The following is a 9,705-nucleotide window of genomic DNA, read 5'->3' as shown; positions in this document are numbered from 1 at the left end:
TTGTTGGGCTTTCACTGGGGCTCACGCCTATTTCCTCCGCTGCTCCTTACTGGCTTGTTTGGATTCGGGAGTGAAGTCGTGAACCCACGTCTCGTTGCAAGTGACAATCCGTCTTAAAAATGCATCGCCTTGTTTAGGAAACCTCGCCGCAAGCCGCTGACAGACCTCAGCTTCTTACTTTGTGTAAAAAGACGAGGGAGCCATCTGCAACACACTTTGCGGAACTGCAGGTAATTTGCGGTGATAGCTTGACAACTCCCATTACTTATTCCAACCTGCTTCGCAATTTATAATACTCTCGCCCGTCGATCGCCTTCAAGGATGTCTCGAACCGCACGTTTTCGTTTGTAACGCTGCTCTGAGGACCACGATCGTGTTGCTGATTTTCCACGCGTTGTCGTCCTTCCTCGAACTCCTTATGCCCGGCAAACACACGCATCCTTGACACTGTACGATCACCGAAGTGTGCAATCAGTCTCTGGAAAATTACCGTCGTTTGAACTCCTACACGAGCAAGAAATTTTATAATTATGCATTGCGCAATGGAGGCACGCACCCGCTGCTCCGACATCGTGAGCATTGCTGTCGAAACTGGCCGAGCAGTTCCAGGCGCTACAGTCTGGAACCGCGCGACCGCTACGGTCGCAGGTTCGAATCCTGCCTCAGGGATGGCTGTGTGTGATGTCCTTAGGTTAGTTATGTTTAAGTAGTTCTAAGTTCTAGGGGACTGATGACCTCAGCAGTTAAGTCCCATAGTGCTCAGAGCCATTTTTTGCTGTCGAAGCGGTTGGAAGTATGTAACGGCAGGCTCTCCCTACTCCTAACGTCCCCACCCACCAAAACTAGAAGCACGGATCCGGTCCATCCAACGATGTTCAAGAACAAAAATCCCGTTTATATTTTATGTAAAAAGCACTCCATCTTCAGGCCACAAGTGGTCCATCCGGACCATCTGACCGCCGTGTCATCCTCAGCTGAAGATGCGGATAGGAGGGGCGTGTGGTCAGCATACCACTCCCCCAGTCGTTATGATGGTTTTCTTTGACTGAAGCCGCTACTGTTCGGTCGAATAGCTTCTCAATTGGCAACACGAGACGGAGTGCACCCCGAAAAATGGCAACAGTGCGTGGTGGCCAGGAAGATCTGACGGGAACCGGTGTATCCTTTGCGGCAAGGCCGTTGCCACATTTGGTGTACCCTCTAAGTTAAATAAGCTGACGCTTCAATTCGTCTGCTAGAGTGGTTATCCACCCTAATTACAGACCAATTCCTGAACATAGTTTTCAGAGTTTCTAAAAACAATCTTACGTTGTTGAGACACCTTAACGAACAACGTGGAAAAGTGCGTTAAATGGATTCAACGTCGGACTGGCTTAAGCTTGTTTGTTTACTTGTAAATCAACATGTCATTCCACACTGGGGGTTGGTGAAGACGCAACAGGAAAAACCGTTATTACAATTACATGAATACGTGACGTCTGTTATTTCTGACATGTCCGAAAGGACAGACACCAGGCGAAATCGGCAGCTGTGGTGTGTATTATGTAATTAAACGAGGAGGAGGGAGAAAAAAAAGGAAAGGGGAGGATTTAATGATATCAGCTGCTTTGGAACTTTACGCTGTCAGCGGCGACGAGTGAAAATGAATGCCGGACCGGGACTCCAACCTGGGATGTCCTGTTTACGAGGCAATCGTACCACTGCGCCACCCGGACAAAGTGTTTATCGATCTATCTCGGCAAGCCCGACTCACCCTTCCACCTAGCGCCACCTATTCGCAGTCTTCGGGCATATCCGAAATAATAGACACTACACATTCATATAACTGATTTGCCTAGATGGGCAATTAATCCCAAAGTTTCATTGTGGATGGAAATTTACGTTCGACCTCCTGCAGGAATCAAAAATTATCAAATGGCTCTAAGCATTATGGGACTTAACATCTGAGGTCATCAGTTCCTTAGACTTAGAACTACTTAAACCTAACTAACCTAAGGACTTCGCACACATCCATGCCCGAGGCAGGATTCGAACCTGCGACCGTAGCAGCAGCGCAGTTCCGGAAAAAATTGTCAGGCGTGGAGGACATGGACTGGGAGTGCGGGTAGGTGGCGCTGCGTGGCTGGGCAGTGTACCAAGATAGTCGGTGCATTTGAGATGAGTACTGTGTCCGAGCGGCACAGGGGTTAACACAGCTGCCTACTAAGCAGGCAGGCCGGCCGCGGTGGTCTAGCGGTTCTGGCGCTGCAGTCCGGAACCGCGGGACTGCTACGGTCGCAGTTTCGAATCCTGCCTCGGGCATGGGTGTGTGTGATGTCCTTAGGTTAGTTAGGTTTAAGTAGTTCTAAGTTCTAGGGGACTTATGACTTAAGATGTTGAGTCCCATAGTGCTCAGAGCCATTTGATTAAGCAGGCAGTCAAGTGTTCGAGTCCCATTTTGGAGGACCGAGCAAGTCGTGTTAATGGGCACTGTGATCGACAAAGTAGCTACAATCAATGGTGGCCATATTACGGCACCACTAGCACACCTTCGGCATTTCCTCGATTAATCTTACACGGTGTCCCACTCATACTTCCTGATTTAAGACACACGAAAAAAACACGCTGTAGATACGACGATGAAAAATGCACCACACTGTAGAGCATCTAGAAAGAATTTATTTATTTATCATCAATACACCTTTCTACATGTGAACCATTTGTAGCACGACGAATGTCGAGTCTGTATGCAATTTCTTACCAAGTTCTTTGTAAAATTACCTCTTTTATTGTTGCAATCGCATTCGTGATACGATTTTGCAAAGTCGAAATATCGTCCACTTTGGTCGCATACAAGCGGTCCTTCACGAATCCCCGCATGAAGAAATCAAGAGGCGTAATGTCAGATGAACGTGGTGACCAGGCAATGGGTCCTCCGCGTCCGATCCAACGGTTGGGAAATTTCCTATCCGAGAACTTGCGAACAGCCGTTGACCAAAGCGCCGGAGCTCCATCTTGTTGAAAAATGAAGGTACACAAACTGCTGCAACATGTCCAGATGCACTGACCCATTCACTGTTTGTTCCGCAAAGAAGAACGGTCCAACAATCCTGTCGTGCATTAGCCCGCATCAGCCATTTAGTTTAGGGCTGTCACGAACATGTTTAGTAACAATGTGCGGATTTTGAGAACCCCAAATCCGAACATTATGCCTATTAACCCTTCCTGAGTTTGCCTCTTCTGACAATAAACATCTTTCCAGGAAGCTGGCATTCATATCAGTACGCTGCAGCATATCCGCAGCAAATTGTTGTCGGCCTAGTTTGTCGTTCGGCGTCAGATGGTGCAGAATTTGCACATTGTAAGCACATATACGACGGCGCTGGTGAACTGCATGTTGCAATGTTGATCGAGGTACATCAAGTTGCCTAGATGCTTGACGAATTGACTTACGTGGGCTTCTGAGAAACGTTTGTCTGATGTCCTCCACTGTCTTTTCTGAAACTCCGTAACGTGTACCGCCAGAATGGTTCAGAACACTTCCCGTTGCCAGAAACTTCCTATGCCATTCCTTATTCGTTTTCACATCAGATGGATCACATTCGTACACACGAAGATAATTTCTTTGCACCGTAATCGGCGATTTTCCTTCTGGAAACCACACTACTGCTTGTGCGCGCTGCTGTGGAGTCGCCATTTTCACTTCATGCGACCATTCTAAACATTCTGCGTGGTGTCTGTCTGTTCTATATCGTGTCTCCCTACCACTTTCGCGCAACGACGCTCTGAGCGTGTTTTTTAGGGAATTGACTAGTTTGAACCTGGGACCTGTTGCTGGTAAGGAGACGCCAGACCACACATAACATGTAGAATTCAGAAGAGTTCAGTGAGACTAGCGATGATATAATCAAATACTTAATGATTTCAGCGTCAGCTCCACTGCACTCCCTGTAAAAGAATCTTAATACTAACTAAATTTGGTGGAAGGGGTTCAAGGCTTTCCTATTTTTAGTTAGCTGGTAAAATAACGTCGAAAAAGCAGTTAAGTTTACCATTGGAAATTTTATTCTACTCACAAAACATTGTTTATAAATTGCACTATTGATAAAAGGAAATGTTTTAATACAGGATGGTAAAAACCAACTGCGTTCAACAAAAATGTGAACGAATATTCCCTGAATGGGTTTCCAAGTTCTACAATGGATCGAAGGATGACCTAAGCCATATCACATCTATAATCTAGGTTTAAATTAAGTTTCACAAGAGAGAAAACTATCAAAATGGTCTACAGTGACCCTCAATTATCTTTAATTACTTATCTAACTTGTCGTAAATTACAGTGGCTGATGTGGCTTCTCAATAACTATATAACAGAAAAACCATCGAGTTTCAGATTGTTACTTCAAGTGGCAAATGTGAACACCATGAGCTTTAATTGACGATCGACACTAGTATTACGTAAAGGGGATGTAACAGATGAGACTTCTGCAGTTCTGAGTGAAGCCTTATGCACTTAAAAACGCGGCATCGCGTGTGTTCATTACCTTGTCGGTGTTCGTCAGGGGGCGGCGGCCGGCGCAGCTCCGCTCACCTCGCCGTCTCTGAAGCAACTCTCTCCTCACTTCTCCTTACTACAATTTACCGAAGTTGGTTTAAAAAAAACTATCTGGCTGTGATTTCATGTGACCAATCAGGGTCTCAATGTTAACCTTAAGCTCCGCCTACAAAAATTCTGTCTATCCAATGAGGAACGTTATACTCTTCATGGTGGGGCAATGTTTTTAAAGTTTGCAACGTAACAGAGAAGCTAAAAAGTCTCACGCTAAAACTTGCAGCTGGTCTGGTCCGTTTAGCGTTATCGTAAGATCTGTACTGTTCTTCTGGAGGGCTCTATCTTTTAACATGGGCTGGGGGGGTGGTCCTAACGTAGCAGAGACGCGAAAAAGTCTCACGCTAAAACTTGCGGGTGATGTAGCCCTTTTTGTGTTATCGTAAGATCTCTACTGTTCTTCTGGAGGGCTCTAGCTTTTAACATTGGCTGGGGGGTGGTCTTGACGTAACAGAGATGCGAAAAAGTCTCACGCTAAAACTTGTGGGTGGTGTGGTCCTAGCAGTTAGCTGGCGACGTGGGTGTCCGTCCGTCCCTTCTCGTAGGCCCTTCCAGCTTAACACGGTTCTGCTCTCGGCTTCTGTTCTCGTTTCTCCCCTCGGAACTGCGTCTGTCTCACGGTGGGAAGGTATGATATGCATTTAGGCATTTTTGTGTTAGTCTGTGGTATTCCATTTGTTCACTCGTTACTCTTATTACTTTGGTTAATTTAATGTCACGATTTATTCGGAGCTGTGTGACGTACTACTGGATTTGCTTATCATGTCAGGGTTTTCATGGAAGGTGTTGGATTTGCCTGACACCTTACACCATGCTGGACTCTGGCGAGGATACTTGGCACTTCTGATGCGGGAATATAAATTCTTTAAGATGCTCTACAATGTGGTGCATTTTTCGTAGTCAAATCTACTTAGGTTTTTCTCTCCTGAGTCCTCGAAATCAGGGAGGTTTGAGTGGTAGACCCTGTACATTCAGGACGGTTTGGCGGAGACCAGGTTGCCCGCAACGAACGACATTCGTCGATGCTTCCTCTAACAACACCCTCGCAATGTGGTAGAACAAAAGTACCCAGCGATACAGTGGCAGGCCATATGAAAGGCGGTTCATCTCAGACCCCACATCCCCACACCAACGGAGGTACGTGTGTTGTGATAAGTTGGGTTTGAACGGCCATCTTCCGAAACCTGAATGACTGCACTCTATTCACCAGATCGACACTCCGATATGTCCCCACCTTGCGGTCGTCGACTCCAACGACCATCGTTTGGTTTGAGCCACGGCGAGTTTTGGCTGCTCACGAAGAAAATTTTGGCCCTTTTATTGCGTAAAGCGCACACAACAATCAAATCTGACGACTTAGTCTTCCTCGGCCAGACATACTTTCCCTCCAACGCGACAAACACTGTGAACTGGATAAAGGGGCGCATTATCTGCATCGTGCCGATGACAATGATTTCTTGGACTTCCGGTGCATAATGCAAAAGCAACATATGACCTTTCGGCGACATGTAAAATGTGGAACATGTTTTGGCAGTTACTCGGGTTCATTATCCACAGACTCTCCGGCTATAAGGGGTGTTGCCGGTGGGAGAAGTGAAATCAGGAGATAGAACATGGGTCAAGACCTTACAGTCATGCCCGATGTACTCAGAAGACTATATATCACTTTTCAGCTTGCGAGAAACCAACCTGGACAGACGTAAAATTTACCGTTGCAGGGTTCTCTTTGGTTTGGTGAATTCGTTAAATCTAGGCGCCACTGGCAGCCGTTTTTAGTTTAGATGTGTTGAATGACACCTTTTGTTTCTTTACCTTACGTTTTTCACCTGTAAGTCGCTAAAACATAAATAAATAAGAAAATAAGATACAGATAAATAAGTAAATAAAGCTAAGTGCAAACAAAAAAGGCATTTCATCCCTTGGATCACATCGCCAGGGTTGGGAGGAAGGAGACGTAGTGACCAGCTCTCGGGTTGCGACCACCCAGCCTCCGTCATCCCACGGTCTGATCGCTTGAGGTCCTAGTTAAAAAGGGGACTGACGTAAAAAAAGGGAAACGTCGGTACACATTTCTGCATAAAGTCCCGATGCAACTGATATCATCAATTCCTTCTCTTTCCGATCCTTTCTCGCACCTCCACCTTCAACTACAGAAGAATAGTACAACTTTTTGAGTAAGTTTCAATACTAATTCTTGCGAATACCTTAATCTCTCCCTTATCCATAGTCGAGTCCACATGAGTGAAGATCATCACACACATAAAACCAACGCAACTTCGAAGTTAACGTATCCTCCAGTAAAGAAAAAGGGGCCAATTTTAGTGTCCGATACCACCCGCCGGCTTTGACCAATGACGTAATATGTGATGTTATTTTGTTTGTGCCGCATCTACATCTACATCTATACTCCGCGAGCCACCTTACGGTGTGTGGCGGAGGGTACTTATTGTACCACTATCTGATACCCCTTCCCTGTTCCATTCACGAATTGTGCGTGGGAAGAACGACTGCTTGTAAGTCTCCGTATTTGCTCTAATTTCTCGGATCTTTTCGTTGTGATCATTACGCGAGATATATGTGGGCGGTAGTAATATGTTGCCCATCTCTTCCCGGAATGTGCTCTCTCGTAATTTCGATAATAGACCTCTCCGTATTGCGTAACGCCTTTCTTGAAGTGTCCGCCACTGGAGCTTGTTCAGCATCTCCGTAACGCTCTCGCGCTGACTAAATGTCCCCATGACGAATCGCGCTGCTTTTCGCTGGATCATGTCTATCTCTTCTATTAATCCAACCTGGTAAGGGTCCCATACTGATGAGCAATACTCAAGAATCGGACGAACAAGCGTTTTGTAAGCTACTTCTTTCGTCGATGAGTCACATTTTCTTAGAATTCTTCCTATGAATCTCAACCTGGCGCCTGCTTTTCCCACTATTTGTTTTATGTGATCATTCCACTTCAGATCGCTCCGGATAGTAACTCCTAAGTATTTTACGGTCGTTACCGCTTCCAATGATTTACCACCTATGGTATAATCGTACTGGAATGGATTTCTGCCCCTATGTATGCGCATTATATTACATTTATCTACGTTTAGGGAAAGCTGCCAGCTGTCGCACCATGCATTAATCCTCTGTAGGTCCTCCTGGAGTACGTACGAGTCTTCTGATGTTGCTACTTTCTTGTAGACAACCGTGTCATCTGCAAATAGCCTCACGGAGCTACCGATGTTGTCAACTAAGTCATTTATGTATATTGTAAACAATAAAGGTCCTATCACGCTTCCCTGCGGTACTCCCGAAATTACCTCTACATCTGCAGATTTTGAACCGTTAAGAATGACATGTTGTGTTCTTTCTTCTAGGAAATCCTGAATCCAATCACAAACCTGGTCCGATATTCCGTAAGCTCGTATTTTTTTCACTAAACGTAAGTGCGGAACCGTATCAAATGCCTTCCTGAAGTCCAGGAATACGGCATCAATCTGCTCGCCAGTGTCTACGGCACTGTGAATTTCTTGGCAAATAGGGCGAGCCGAGTTTCACATGATCTCTGTTTGCGGAATCCATGTTGGTTATGATGAAGGAGATTTGTATTATCTAAGAACGTCATAATACGAGAACACAAAACATGTTCCATTATTCTACAACAGATTGACGTAAGCGAAATAGGCCTATAATTATTCGCATCTGATTTATGACCCTTCTTGAAAATGGGAACGACCTGCGCTTTCTTCCAGTCGCTAGGTACTTTACGTTCTTCCAGCGATCTACGATAAATTGCTGATAGAAAGGGGGCAAGTTCTTTAGCATAATCACTGTAGAATCTTAAGGGTATCTCGTCTGGTCCGGATGCTTTTCCGCTACTAAGTGATAGCAGTTGTTTTTCAATTCCGATATCGTTTATTTCAATATTTTCCATTTTGGCGTCCGTGCGACGGCTGAAGTCAGGGACCGTGTTACGATTTTCCGCAGTGAAACAGTTTCGGAACACTGAATTCAGTATTTCTGCCTTTCTTCGGTCGTCCTCTGTTTCGGTGCCATCGTGGTCAACGAGTGACTGAATAGGGGATTTAGATCCGCTTACCGATTTTACATATGACCAAAACTTTTTAGGGTTCTTGTTTAGATTGTTTGCCAATGTTTTATGTTCGAATTCGTTGAATGCTTCTCTCATTGCTCTCTTTACACTCTTTTTCGCTTCGTTCAGCTTTTCCTTATCAGCTATGATTCGACTACTCTTAAACCTATGATGAAGCTTTCTTTGTTTCCGTAGTACCTTTCGTACATGATTGTTATACCACGGTGGATCTTTCCCCTCGCTTTGGACCTTAGTCGGTACGAACTTATCTAAGGCGTACTGGACGATGTTTCTGAATTTTTTCCATTTTTGTTCCACATCCTCTTCCTCAGAAATGAACGTTTGATGGTGGTCACTCAGATATTCTGCGATTTGTGCCCTATCACTCTTGTTAAGCAAATATATTTTCCTTCCTTTCTTGGCATTTCTTATTACACTTGTAGTCATTGATGCAACCACTGACTTATGATCACTGATACCCTCTTCTACATTCACGGAGTCGAAAAGTTCCGGTCTATTTGTTGCTATGAGGTCTAAAACGTTAGCTTCACGAGTTGGTTCTCTAACTATCTGCTCGAAGTAATTCTCGGACAAGGCAGTCAGGATAATGTCACAAGAGTCTCTGTCCCTGGCTCCAGTTCTGATTGTGTGACTATCCCATTCTATACCTGGTAGATTGAAGTCTCCCCCTATTACAATAGTATGATCACGAAACTTCTTCACGACGTTCTGCAGGTTCTCTCTGAGGCGCTCAACTACTACGGTTGCTGATGCTGGTGGTCTATAGAAGCATCCGACTATCATATCTGACCCACCTTTGATACTTAACCCAGATTATTTCACATTCGCATTCGCTAATAACTTCACTGGATATTATTGAATTCTTTACTGCTATAAATACTCCTCCACCATTGGCGTTTATCCTATCCTTGCGGTATATATTCCATTCTGTGTCTAGGATTTCGTTACTGTTCACTTCTGGTTTTAACCAACTTTCCGTTCCTAATTCTATATGCGCACTATTTCCTTCAATAAGAGA

The sequence above is a fragment of the Schistocerca americana genome, chromosome 8, assembly GCF_021461395.2.
Source record: "Schistocerca americana isolate TAMUIC-IGC-003095 chromosome 8, iqSchAmer2.1, whole genome shotgun sequence".
Classification (NCBI taxonomy): Eukaryota; Metazoa; Arthropoda; class Insecta; order Orthoptera; family Acrididae; genus Schistocerca; species Schistocerca americana.
The sequence above is the reverse complement of the archived record's forward strand: the minus strand, read 5'-3'. Positions refer to the sequence as shown.